The 13,161-nt window shown below is 42.0% G+C and overlaps 1 protein-coding gene across 3 annotated transcripts in view; it reads left to right on the plus strand.

Annotated features, from left to right (window-relative positions):
* Positions 1-13,161, plus strand: part of LOC135504273 (protein kinase C and casein kinase substrate in neurons protein 1-like) — a 51,422-nt gene that overhangs the window by 18,203 nt on the left and 20,058 nt on the right. Inside the window, exon 1 of one of the 3 annotated variants that reach the window (XM_064922674.1) lies at positions 6,222-6,451. The exons of the other annotated variants lie outside the window; for them this stretch is intronic. The gene's annotated coding sequence lies outside the window, so the exon portion shown is untranslated. Of the gene's footprint in view, positions 1-6,221; positions 6,452-13,161 lie in introns of those variants that run through there. 3 annotated transcript variants of the gene reach the window in all.

Consider the following 13,161-nt stretch of genomic DNA (forward strand, 5'->3'; position numbering starts at 1 on the left):
TATGGGAACAACTGCAATCATTTTGCAAGCGACATTACTGTAATGAATTAAATAAAATGAACCTCGTAAAATGTTAATGCCTGTAATGCTCATCTCCTGTAGCCTAATTGTCATCTCCTTATTTTCATACTAAATTACAAGGGTTGGATTTGCACTAAACCAATTTATTTCTCAGCACTTAAAAGGCATGTAAAAAATCTGGTATATGGTTTGCCTCATATACATTGTCTACTGGTATCATTTTGAATTGTGAACATATAGCTCAACATGTGTGAGTTGAGCTATTCTCTGCTTCAGATGACAGATGCCCATAAGGCCAGTAATGCCGTCATACTGTAGGCCTATGGCTGTGTTGGCGATGCATGCCATATAAGCTGCAGAATGGATTCACATCATTGATATAATGAGAGAGAGTGACAATCAAATAAAACAGATTGGAGATCTTACAACTAGACAAAAAGGAAATGTTCATTTGAAAACACAGACCCATTACAGACAGAACCCCTTCCCCTCTTTATTGCATGATTGTGATAGGTGATTAATCAACATTGACACTAGTTCATTTTGAATAATACTATAAACACTTCACTCACTTCAAAATGAATCAACACTTCATCACTTCAAAATGTACAAATAAGCGAACTCGTATGTAAAGATCAGACATCTTAGTCTAAACAACAATAGATAATTGAGCAGTAACAAGTAGGCTATTATTACAAAAACTTTATTTCAGGTTAAAAAAAAACTCCATACCAGCAGTGGCCAACCTTGCTCCACTGATCCCTAATCTACTGATCTACCTTGCTCCACTGATCCCTAATCTACTGATCTACCGTGCTCCACTGATCCCTAATCTACTGATCTACCGTGCTCCACTGATCCCTAATCTACTGATCTACCTTGCTCCACTGATCCCTAATCTACTGATCTACCGTGCTCCACTGATCCCTAATCTACTGATCTACCTTGCTCCACTGATCCCTAATCTACTGATCTACCGTGCTCCACTGATCCCTAATCTACTGATCTACCTTGCTCCACTGATCCCTAATCTACTGATCTACCATGCACCACTGATTCCTAATCTACTGATCTACCGTGCTCCACTGATCCCTAATCTACTGATCTACCGTGCTCCACTGATCCCTAATCTACTGATCTACCGTGCTCCACTGATCCCTAATCTACTGATCTACCATGCACCAATGATCCCTAATCTACTGATCTACCTTGCTCCACTCATCCCTGATCTACCGTGCTCCACTGATCCCTAATCTACTGATCTACCGTGCTCCACTGATCCCTAATCTACTGATCTACCTTGCTCCACTGATCCCTAATCTACTGATCTACCTTGCTCCACTGATCCCTAATCTACTGATCTACCGTGCTCCACTGATCCCTAATCTACTGATCTACCGTGCTCCACTGATCCCTAATCTACTGATCTACCGTGCTCCACTGATCCCTAATCTACTGATCTACCGTGCTCCACTGATCCCTAATCTACTGATCTATCGTGCTCCACTGATCCCTAATCTACTGATCTACCGTGCTCCACTGATCCCTAATCTACTGATCTACCGTGCTCCACTGATCCCTAATCTACTGATCTACCGTGCTCCACTGATCCCTAATCTACTGATCTACCGTGCTCCACTGATCCCTAATCTACTGATCTACCTTGCTCCACTGATCCCTAATCTACTGGGTGAGGAGACTTCTATACCAGCCCAGCAATAGCACACTTGATTATCAACTCATTAGATTTGATTTGAGTTGAATCAGGTGTGTTATTGCTGGGCTGAAATAGAACCCTGCAGACCTCCAGCAAGGCTGGCCTGTTCCACTTGTAATAGGTTTATACATTGTGAGTGATTAACTGTATTTTTGTATACAACATTTTCTAGCATAGGTAGGCCTACACACATAACCCATGGCATTTAGGATATGCCATTAGTCTCTTAGGATATTCATTGGGACCTCTCTCTTCATTTGGAAACAGGCTTTCACAGCTTTCCATATCTGAGGACAGAAAACATCACAAAGAAACAGGTTTCATTATACTCAAATTAGACAGCACTTAACATTATGTTGCTATTATCTCTATGTCCTCAAAGTTTTCCCCTCTAGGTACTGGAACTGGTGAATCTTTTAAAAATGTCCTTCCAAAAAATGACCTCCCTTATCCAGTAGCCTACACTCTCCCTTTACTGACATCTGGAGCGGCAATGTAATCCTCTTCCATGGCTATTATCTACAAATGCACTTGGAGACTGCATTTTTTATTTACATTGATTAAGATACCTAGCTAATAGGAAGTTAGCTAGCTGATGACATTTAATTCACTTAGCTAAACAGTGTGTAAAGTTAGTTAGCTAGCAGCTTAGATGAGTTAGCCTACAAAGTGGCCTACTGTAGCCAGCTAGCTAGCTATCTATCATATAATACATTGTTTTTTTTATTGAAAAAATGTATTTACTCACTTGAATAGGTTCTCCAACTGCCTCTGTTTTTTGGGTTCTTACAAAAACTAAATAATGGACAATCTTCACAATATCTTTGGTGGTAGCAAAGCGCAGCCAGCAACCATGTGGATCAAATAAAACGGTCAACCGAATTGTTTCGTCATCTCTCCTCCTTTCAGGCCTTTTCTTCTTTGGACCTTACATGGCGATAGGCATCTAACAGTATTACCATGACGATGATCGACCTCAGTTCCTCTTTCAATCACCCATGTGGGTATAACCAATGAGGAGATGGCATGTGGGTATCTGCTTCTATAAACTAATGAGGAGATGGGAGAGGCAGGACAAATAGAAGCAGCTTCTATTTTAGAACCTGGAAACACAGATGCTCGTTGGCATGAGTTAACAGTGTGGGTGCAATGATTGAGTAACGTGTGGAAATGTATTTTGCAACGCGAAGCACGCTTGCGACGTGAGCGGTGTGATCAGCAGAGCAGTTACCATACCAGGCTGTGATGCAACTGGTCAGAATGCTCTCAATGATGCAGCTGTAGAACTTTTTGAGGATCTGGTAGTTCATTGGTGATGTGGACACCAAGGAACTTGAAACTCTCAACCCGCTCCACTACAGCCCTGTCGTTAATGGGGGCCTGTTTGGCCCGTCTTTTCCTGTAGTCCACGATCAGCTCCTTTGTCTTGTTCACATTGAATGGTGAATGGGAAAAAAGTGTCACTTGAGCGATTTAGAACGTGTTGTGACGTTTGTCTTTAGCAGCGTAATCCACTTTCAATAAATATAAATCACAGACTGTCACCCACACTTTATAATGTGAAAACTAGCACTTGAAACTAGCATAGGCAGCAACTACCCGACAGGAAAACAGTAACGTTTACAGCACCCCTTCTATGGGCGTGTCAAGGGAGGGGTCTTGAAATGAAACATACAATCAAAATTGTGCCACTGGTACCAGCAGACCATTCAAACCATTTTTTGCAATACAACATTCTCCAAATCTCAAAGGGAGGCGTGACAACGACGTGATTTAGGAGGTATGGCAACAGGAGACCACTGGAAGCAGCCATTGCATAGAACTGTACATGTTTGAGAGACAGATTTTTTTGACCCAAAATACATTTGAATCGTTTCAAGGAACATGTTTTGTTGTCTGGGTATAGCAGGACAGGTATAGAGGAGAGGGAGGCTATGAACATATTCTGTTGTCTGGGTATAGCAGGACAGGTATAGAGGAGAGGGAGGCTATGAACATGTTCTGTTGCCTGTGTATAGCAGTACAGGTATAGAGGAGAGGGAGGCTATGGAAATGTTTTGTTATCTGGGTATAGCAGGACAGGTATAGAGGAGAGGGAGGCTATGAACATATTCTGTTGTCTGGGTATAGCAGGACAGGTATAGAGGAGAGGGAGGCTATGAACATATTCTGTTGTCTGGGTATAGCAGGACAGGTATAGAGGAGAGGGAGGTGAACAGGTATAGAGGAGAGGGAGGCTATGAACATATTCTGTTGTCTGGGTATAGCAGGACAGGTATAGAGGAGAGGGAGGCTATGAACATATTCTGTTATCTGGGTATAGCAGTACAGGTATAGAGGAGAGGGAGGCTATGAACATATTCTGTTGTCTGGGTATAGCGGTACAGGTATAGAGGAGAGGGAGGCTATGAACATATTCTGTTATCTGGGTATAGCGGTACAGGTATAGAGGAGAGGGAGGCTATGAACATATTCTGTTATCTGGGTATAGCGGTACAGGTATAGAGGAGAGGGAGGCTATGAACATGTTCTGTTGTCTGGGTATAGCAGGACAGGTATAGAGGAGAGGGAGGCTATGAACATATTCTGTTGTCTGGGTATAGCAGGACAGGTATAGAGGAGAGGGAGGCTATGAACATATTCTGTTGTCTGGGTATAGCAGGACAGGTATAGAGGAGAGGGAGGCTATGAACATGTTCTGTTGTCTGGGTATAACAGGACAGGTATAGAGGAGAGGGAGGCTATGAACATATTCTGTTGTCTGGGTATAGCAGGACTGGTATAGAGGAGAGGGAGGCTATGAACATATTCTGTTGTCTGGGTATAGCAGGACAGGTATAGAGGAGAGGGAGGCTATGAACATGTTCTGTTGCCTGTGTGACAGGGGAGAAGGTACATGGGGAGAGGGAGGTTATTTTTTAGATGCTGCTGCAGTCTCCCCATCTGGATGGCCATGTCAGCTCTGATTTAACTCTCACAATCCATGGCCCAGCGAGCAGAGCAGAGCACAGGGCCCACTGTAGAACACATTCCACTGATAAATACAACAATACACCCCCCCGTCACATTTACCCTCTGCCCCTTCCTTTTTAACAATCTTTTACAAACAACCATCCTCCCTCCACACACACCGCTGAATGCCTGATGTGTTTACCGAGATAGTCTGCTCATTTTTACTGGAGTGCAGGTGCTGTGCTGTTATGGATATGAGAAGACCCTATAGGAGTTGATTGCAGAGTCACCTGATGACACTCATCCACCTAACCACCCCTTATGTTTTCGCCTGAATGTGGATAATGGCCAGCTTCCCACCCTCATCTCATCTCCACTGTGATGATGCAAGCCCCGTGCACACAGCGCTGTAGCTCTGTCTGTCTCCTAGCAACATTCAACAGCCTGTTTATTCCACCCTGCCGCTGTAACCGCAGTGCCCGCACGCCCCGGAGATGAATCACGTCTCTATCCTGATCTATTTAGCTACCACTCTGACCCGGTGGCACTCTCTATTCCGCTCACCAACTGTTTTCTCACAATAGCTTCCATTGCTCTATGCACCTGCTCCACCAAGTCTCATCTCCCTACCTCCCTTCCTCGCTGTCTCTCGCTCTCGCTCTCGCTCTCACTCTCTCGCTCTCTCTCTCTCCTTCAGAAGCCTCACTCTCCCCCTCCCCATCACTTTCTCTCTCCAGTTCCTCCTCTTTCCTCCTCTCTCTCATTGAGTGTCCTCCCTATCAGCTTCTCAGTTGTAGGTCTTCTCAGAGTATGTTTCTGTCCAACAGTAGCCATGACAACCACCAGTGTTTATGGAATTCATATTGTTTAGATAAGAGTGAGTTATAGATGGGTTCAGGCGTATTTGAGTAAGCTACCTGGTTTGGTAATCAGCCTCATTTCTAAAACATGTCAGAAAGGGGGATGGTAGGGTGTGAGAGAATAAAGTTAGAACCTGACTGAAATCTGATTACTGTAATAGGTTTACAAGTGTTTTGTGGTTCTCACTCACAAGGCTTTAGAAGAGCGACAAGCAGCCCTATGACGAAGGTATGAACATGGTCTCCCATGCTACACAATATACGAAGTCATAGATAATATATCATTATGTTTAACAATACCACTCCTTATTTCATTATTCCACACCAGTCACCTCATCTAAGCATATACCATCTGTATTCAGGCAGTAGGTTTGCATGCTGCTTTTTTGCATACACAATCACACACACCGAACACAGACTCAATATATCTCCCTCTCTCTCACACACACACGTTTGGGATGCCTTGCACGTTTAGCTAGCTAGCCTATCAATACATAATCACATCCTGGTAGTTAGTGTAATCTCAGACTCCTTCATTGCATCCTCCTCTCTCTCACACTCTGCAATGCATTTATATTATATTGCTCCTCCTATCTTCTCCTATCCTCTTCTTCACCCTCCCTCCCCTTCTAAGCCATTCAATTGGAACATTGCAGGATTATCTGTCCACCATTGAGAAACACTGGCTTGTTCACACTGGGTCTGGCCAAGACGGCCAAAAACAAAGAAGTTCAACAGAGCCCACTGTTCTCCCTGCTAATGAATTCAAACAGAAGCCAAATCTGGACTACAAAATAAGACTCGAAGAGGGAGTAGCCCGTGTATGGTTCCCACAAGGGCTTGTGGATGTACATTTATTTTTGATAGTGTCCTTCAATCTGTTTTCATGGGTGCAAATAGGGTAAGCGAAAATCATTAATATTGTTGTTCATTTCTGAGCCATAATGGCTTTGACCTTTGCCTTTATTTCCTTCTGGCTGTGCTGTTAGACAGATCCTAGTATGTTGATTGTACAGTGCAATATCCTGCAAGCTATGTCTTCAAGAGAGGTCGTTGATTCATTAATTGCCCAAGGATTGGATAAAAACTCTAATGGACCCAATTATATGACATTCGGATGTATGTCTCTTATCCAAGTCATTTAAAGTTGCCTTCAGTTGGTCAAATCGTCTATCCTCTAGTTATTAAGGGAGAGATTGTGTACTGGTTGTGTTTTTTATATGGGCACCAAGTTTATATTAGAGATATGGTTTGATAAATTGTCAAGAAAACGTAGTAGCCTATTAGAACTGTTTGGATCATTTTTATAGGCATATTCTCCTCATTAAGCAAAAGATACTCAATCATTTTTCATGGTGGAAAAGGCTTGATACTAAGATCAGCTTACTGTATCAGTTTTAGGTACAGTAAGTGAAAATAACCTTTTGAGTCTTGTTCTGAAAAGGAGAAGTAGAATCTGTTTGGACTGGCACATTTAGTGGCCTTGAAACCACAAGCAACATGAAAATGATATGCAATATATTGAAACTTTGATGTAGCTATTTTCATGTTTAGATTTGACACCTGTCATACTGAACATCAATTGACATTTCAATCAATTAGGCTATTCTCTGTCTTTCTCATCTCCTCACCACGCATTGCAAAGGAAGACAATCTACTGGCAGATTGACCAAAATAATTAAGCAGCATGTCTCCCTACCTCCCAAATTAAATTAAACTTTTTTATATATATTTTTTTTAAGTAAGAGAATATTTGCTAAATAAACTGAAGTTTAAAAAAAGTAACACAATAAAATAACAATAAAGAGGCTATATATAGGTGGTACCGGTACCGATTCAATGTGCAGGGGTACACATCCCCTCAAGTGATGATTTTCTGGCACATGCCACTTTACAACCCTGAGTACCGGAGGATGATGTATTCTCATTATGTAGTGTGACCATCTGAGCCTGAGGACCTTTGTGTCCACATTGTCCTTTAGTATTAACAAACATTGTGCCAGTAACCGATCGAGCAATAAGCCTTTGACCCTATAATAGTTTGAGAGGTTAACCATGCATGAAAGGACTGTGACCTTCCATGTAGCTTGTCTCACAAGATGATTTTGGAATGGTATGAGTTCTGTTTTTCCCTTGTTATTTCACAATAATGGTAATGCTGCTGAAGGTTAGGTGTGCTTAGTTAGCTTTTCAATGTCACAAGCGTGTTAACATGTAAATATACAGTATTAGCATTGATAATGTAAAATGTTTTTTGTTTTTGCACAAAAATACAGTAAATAACTTAACGCTAAAGCAAAGGTTTTATACAGTTTATTCAAAGAGTATGCAGTTATGTTTAGGTGTGGTTGAGTGTTTATCCAATATAATTCAATGTATGGAAATGCCTGCAAAATGGAGCATGTTTGACAATGACATTTCACATTCACCTACTTCACCCAAATTATGAATGTTGAAAGCATAATCTAGCTTTATTCACATTTAGAAACTGCCTCACTATGGTATAATAACTACATTATAGTAGTGTGCGGTATAGAACCATGTGGGTTTCTTCATGAGCTCAGCTTTTAGAGTCTTGCAGGGGCTTAGCTGGCTCTGGAGGACAGCATGCCTCTTAGCCAGGGATCCAGAGGCTAATTGGAGGGCCAGACTGACAGACAGGTAGACGGACCTATGATCTCACTGAAATGAGAAGCGCACCAATAATAATGGGCGGGTCCTAGCTTGGTTGAGATTATCTAGAGAACCTGACCAGCGGGTCAAAGTGTGAAATGTCTTGGTTCCCCTGGATGAAACATTGTCTGCAGCATATCAAACAGATTTAATGCCTTGCTGAGTCACGACTTCTGATTACCATGCATGGTATAGATCTTATTGCTCATAAAACTACAAGGCAATAACTCTGTGACAGTAAACAGTAAACAGCGGAGGCGACCGGTCCGCTCAGGATCGTCCCTGTGGTTGGCGTCCTGCGGCTGGACCCGAACGTGCCGGGGAGACGGTACTGTCACGTATGCTCTCTCTCCGGCCTCTAGGTCATCATGCTCCCGCACCTTAGCAGAGGTGACCGGTCCACTCCTGTATTCACTCCCTGAACTTCCTTCCCGACTCTCGGAGTACATAGTTAAAAAACAAATCAAAATATATTTTATATTTGAGATTCTTCAAATAGCCACCCTTTGCCTCAATGACAGCTTTGCACACTCTTGGCATTCTCTCAACCAGCTTCACCTGGAATGCTTTTCCAACAGTTTTGAAGGAGTTCTCACATATGCCGAGCACTGGTTGGCTGCTTTTCCTTCACTCTGCGGTCCAACTCATCCCAAACCATCTCAATTTGGTTGAGGTCGGGGGATTGTGGAGGCCAGGTCATCTGATGCAGCACTCCATCACTCTCCTTCTTGGTAAAATAGCCCTTACACAGCCTGGGGGTGTGTTGGGTCATTGTCCAGTTGAAAAACAAATTATAGTCCCACTAAGCCCAAACCATATGGGATGGCATATTGCTGCAGAATGCTGTGGTTGCCATGCTGGTTAAGTGTGCCTTCAAATCTAAATAATTCTGACAGCGTCACCAGCAAAGCACCATCACACCTTCTCCTCCATGCTTTACGGTGGGAAATACACATGTGAAGATCATCCGTTCACTCACACCGCATTTCATAAAGACATCGCATTTCATAAAGACACTTTCCAATTTGGACTCATCAGACCAAAGGACAAATTTCTACCAGTCCACTGTCCATTTCTCATGTTTCTTGGTCAAAGCAAGTCTCTTCTTCTTATTGATGTCCTTTAGTAGTGGTTTCTTTGCAGCAATTCATTCATGAAGGCCTGACTCCGACAGTCTCCTCTGAACAGTTGATGTTGAGATGTGTCCATTCACTTGAACTCTGTGAAGAATTTATTTGGGCTGCAATTTCTGAGGCTGGTAACTCTAATGAACCTATCCTCTGCTGCAGAGGTAATTCTGGGTCTTCCATTCCTGTGGCGGTCCTCATGAGAGCCAGTTTCATCACAGCGCTTGATGGTTTTTGTGGCTGCTCTTGAAGAAACTGTCAAGGTTCTAGAAAAATTCAATATTGACTGACCTTCATGTCTTAAAGTAATGATGGACTGTCGTTACTCTTTCCTTATTTGAGCTGTTCTTGCCATAATATGGACTTGGTCTTTTACCAAATAGGGCTATCTTCTGTATATCCCCCTACCTTGTCACAACACAACTGATTGGCTCAAACACATTAGGAAGGAAATAAATTCCACAAATTAACTTTTAAGAAGGCACACCTGTTAATTGAAATGCATTCCAGGTGACTACCTCATGAAGCTGGTTTAGAGAATGCCAAGTGTGTGCAAATATGTCATCAAGGCAAAGGGTGGCTATTTGAAGAATCTCAAACATAAAATATATTTTGATTTGTATAACACTTTTTTGGTTACTATATGATTCCATATGTGTTATTTCATAGTTCTGATGTCTTCACTATTATTCTACAATGTAGAAAATAGTAAAAATAAAGAAAAACCCTTGAATGAGTAGGTGTTCTAAAACCTTTGACCAGTATTGTAACTGCCTTGGGTTTACGCAAGATAGTGTGATGCGCAGTGGCGATAACTGTTGTGTTTGTATTACTGCGGGGCTGATGCAGACATTGCTGTCCTGTATCTGCAGTATAGCTGCCCTGCCTATGCTGCTCGGCGCTCCTGCTAGTCACGATTCATCACACAAGGAACTAAATGTTCCAGGGTTCCGATTGAGATGAGTCGCCCATCATCAAGGCTTCAAGGTCATATACTGCAGAAATGTGTTTGAAGAAGTAAACACACTGTCTATCTATATTGCCTCTCTATTGCATACTTTATCAAGTAGCCTATAGACCAGTGTTTCCCAACTCCACTCCTCGAGTACCCCGAACAGCACACATTTTTATTGTAGCCCTGGACAAGTACACCTGATTCAACTTATCAACTAATCACCAAGTCCTGTTAAGTTGAATCAAGGGAGTTTATCCGGGGCTACAACAAAAATGTGTACTGTTGGGGTTACTTGAGAAGTGGAGTTAGGAACCACTGCTATAGAATCCCAGGCACAACCACACAAACCACACAATTTCTGTCTTAATGTACACTGTTCATGATTATGGTGACCTTATAACAGATTAGGGCTGAAAATGTGGAGCTGTTATCTATCATGTGCATAAGAGATCCACCAATCCTCATCTGTAAGGTGTTAAAGACACTAATATGTCAGATTGACTCAAACTAATCACAACACTCACCTTATGTTGGTGAATATTATGTTGGTCCCTCTAAGGATTTACTGAACATGGCCAGTGTGTAAGTCAGTTCACCTGGTGATTCCCTGTGACACAGATGCTCGATGGCAGACAGCCGAAGAACGAACAGACATGCCACCTTTACTTCTGTCCTCTTAGGGAGCATCACCAGAGAAAAATATGTCTAAATGGCTTGCTAACTTAGCGTCTTACTCTACGATCAACTCAAATCCGAGATCGTATTGCTCCATTGTTTATGTTTTGTCATTTATGATTTGTAAATAAACCAAAGCTTGTTATGTAGCTTGTTCTGTTTCAAACCAAGTATTGGTGCTGTTGGGCTGGCACACATGCTCAGGAATTTGTCTTTAAGACATTTCCTTCCTTGTTTAGGGACCATTTAATGTTGTTTTATGTAGTGTATCCCTCCATGTGCTTGCTATTTTGCACTGGGTAGTTGTGGAGACTTTTAGGCCTGAAGGAGGTGCCACTAATAAATAGTTCATTGAGACAGGAAAGGAGAGCAAAATAGATTAGATTTCAATTAGAGCTCAATACAAGAATAGTCTGTGCTATTTTATTATTCGCAGGGAAACATCGACCAGCCGTCAAAGGAATAGATACTAATCGTCTATTCATCTCAAATCTTGGAGGAAAGCCAGGAAGCACTATATTTTTTAGAAAGTGGAAAGGTTTACAAAGTAATTGGCTGTTGAATCACATTATTAGAGGGCAGCTACAGTTGTATAAACTTACACTAGATGTTAATGTGAAATAAATGTCTATTTTGGTCTCTTTTACTGTCTGATATCTGGGCTGTATAACTTCTTGTAGACTTTTCAGAGAAAGGATAGACAGTGTGTGCATCAGGTTTTCAATTAGTCGGCAATAGCCGGCTTTTGGCCAATTAAAAAAATGAAAAGGCGATAAATAAACTGTTGCTGGCCAAAATGACCGGGAGGGAAAAAAAGCCAAAATAATCCTTTAACTTCCATTGCTATATCACCCCGAGGATTGGGGATTACTGAGAGGGAGATTGTTGGAAAGATCTTTCAAATAGCTTACTGTGAGGAACTATAGTTAATGTTATCATTTGCAATTGATGTAAAAAAAAATATATATATACAGTGGGGAGAACAAGTATTTGATACACTGCCAATTTTGTAGGTTTTCCCACTTACAAAGCATGTAGAGGTCTGTAATTTTTATCATAGGTACACTTCAACTGTGAGAGATGGGATCTAAAACAAAAATCCAGAAAATCACATTGTATGATTTTTAAGTAATTAATTAGCATTTTATTGCATGACATAAGTATTTGATCACCTACCAATCAGTAAGAATTCCGGCTCTCACAGACCTGTTAGTTTTTCTTTAAGAAGCCCTCTTGTTCTCCACTCATTACCTGTATTAACTGCACCTGTTTGAACTCGTTACCTGTATAAAAGACACCTGTCCACACACTCAAACAGACTCTGACCTCTCCACGATGGCCAAGACCAGAGAGCTGTGTAAGGACATCAGGGGTAAAATTGTAGATCTGCACAAGGCTGGGATGGGCTACAGGACAATAGGCAAGCAGCTTGGTGAGAAGGCAACAACTGTTGGTGCAATTATTAGAAAATGGAAGAAATTCAAGATGAAGGTCAATTCACCCTTGGTCTGGGGCTCCATGCAAGATCTCACCTCGTGGGGCATCAATGATCATGAGGAAGGTGAGGGATCAGCCCAGAACTACACGGCAGGACCTGGTCAATGACCTGAAGAGAGCTGGGACCACAGTCTCAAAGAAAACCATTAGTAACATACTACAGCAGTGTATCAAATACTTGTTCTCCCCACTGTATATACATTTCCCTACAGTTCCACACTGCAGGCCAGGACCTCGTATGTGTGCTCAGGTGGGCGTACTCCCTCAACATTATCAGGAAGGAGAAACCAGACACATGCTCAATCCTCACATGGAGCACTCCAAAACAAACGACACATTTTAAAAACCGTTATTTATGAGATTTTACTTATGAAATAAACCAGGTCCTGGCCTGAGATGTGTTGGGTCATTGTCCTGTTGAAAAACAAATGATAGTCCCACTAAGCGCAAACCATATGGGATGGCGTATTGCTGCAGAATGCTGTGGTAGCCATGCTAGTTAAGTGTGCCTTGAATTTTAAATAAATCACAAACAGTGTCACCAGCAAAGCACCCTCACACTATCACACCTTTTCCTTCATGCTTCACAGTGGGAACCACACATGCAGAGTTCATCCATTCACCTACCCTGTGTCTCACAAAGACACTGTGGTTGGAACCAAAAATCTCAAATTTGGACTCCTC

The sequence above is a fragment of the Oncorhynchus masou genome, chromosome 18, assembly GCF_036934945.1.
Source record: "Oncorhynchus masou masou isolate Uvic2021 chromosome 18, UVic_Omas_1.1, whole genome shotgun sequence".
Classification (NCBI taxonomy): Eukaryota; Metazoa; Chordata; class Actinopteri; order Salmoniformes; family Salmonidae; genus Oncorhynchus; species Oncorhynchus masou.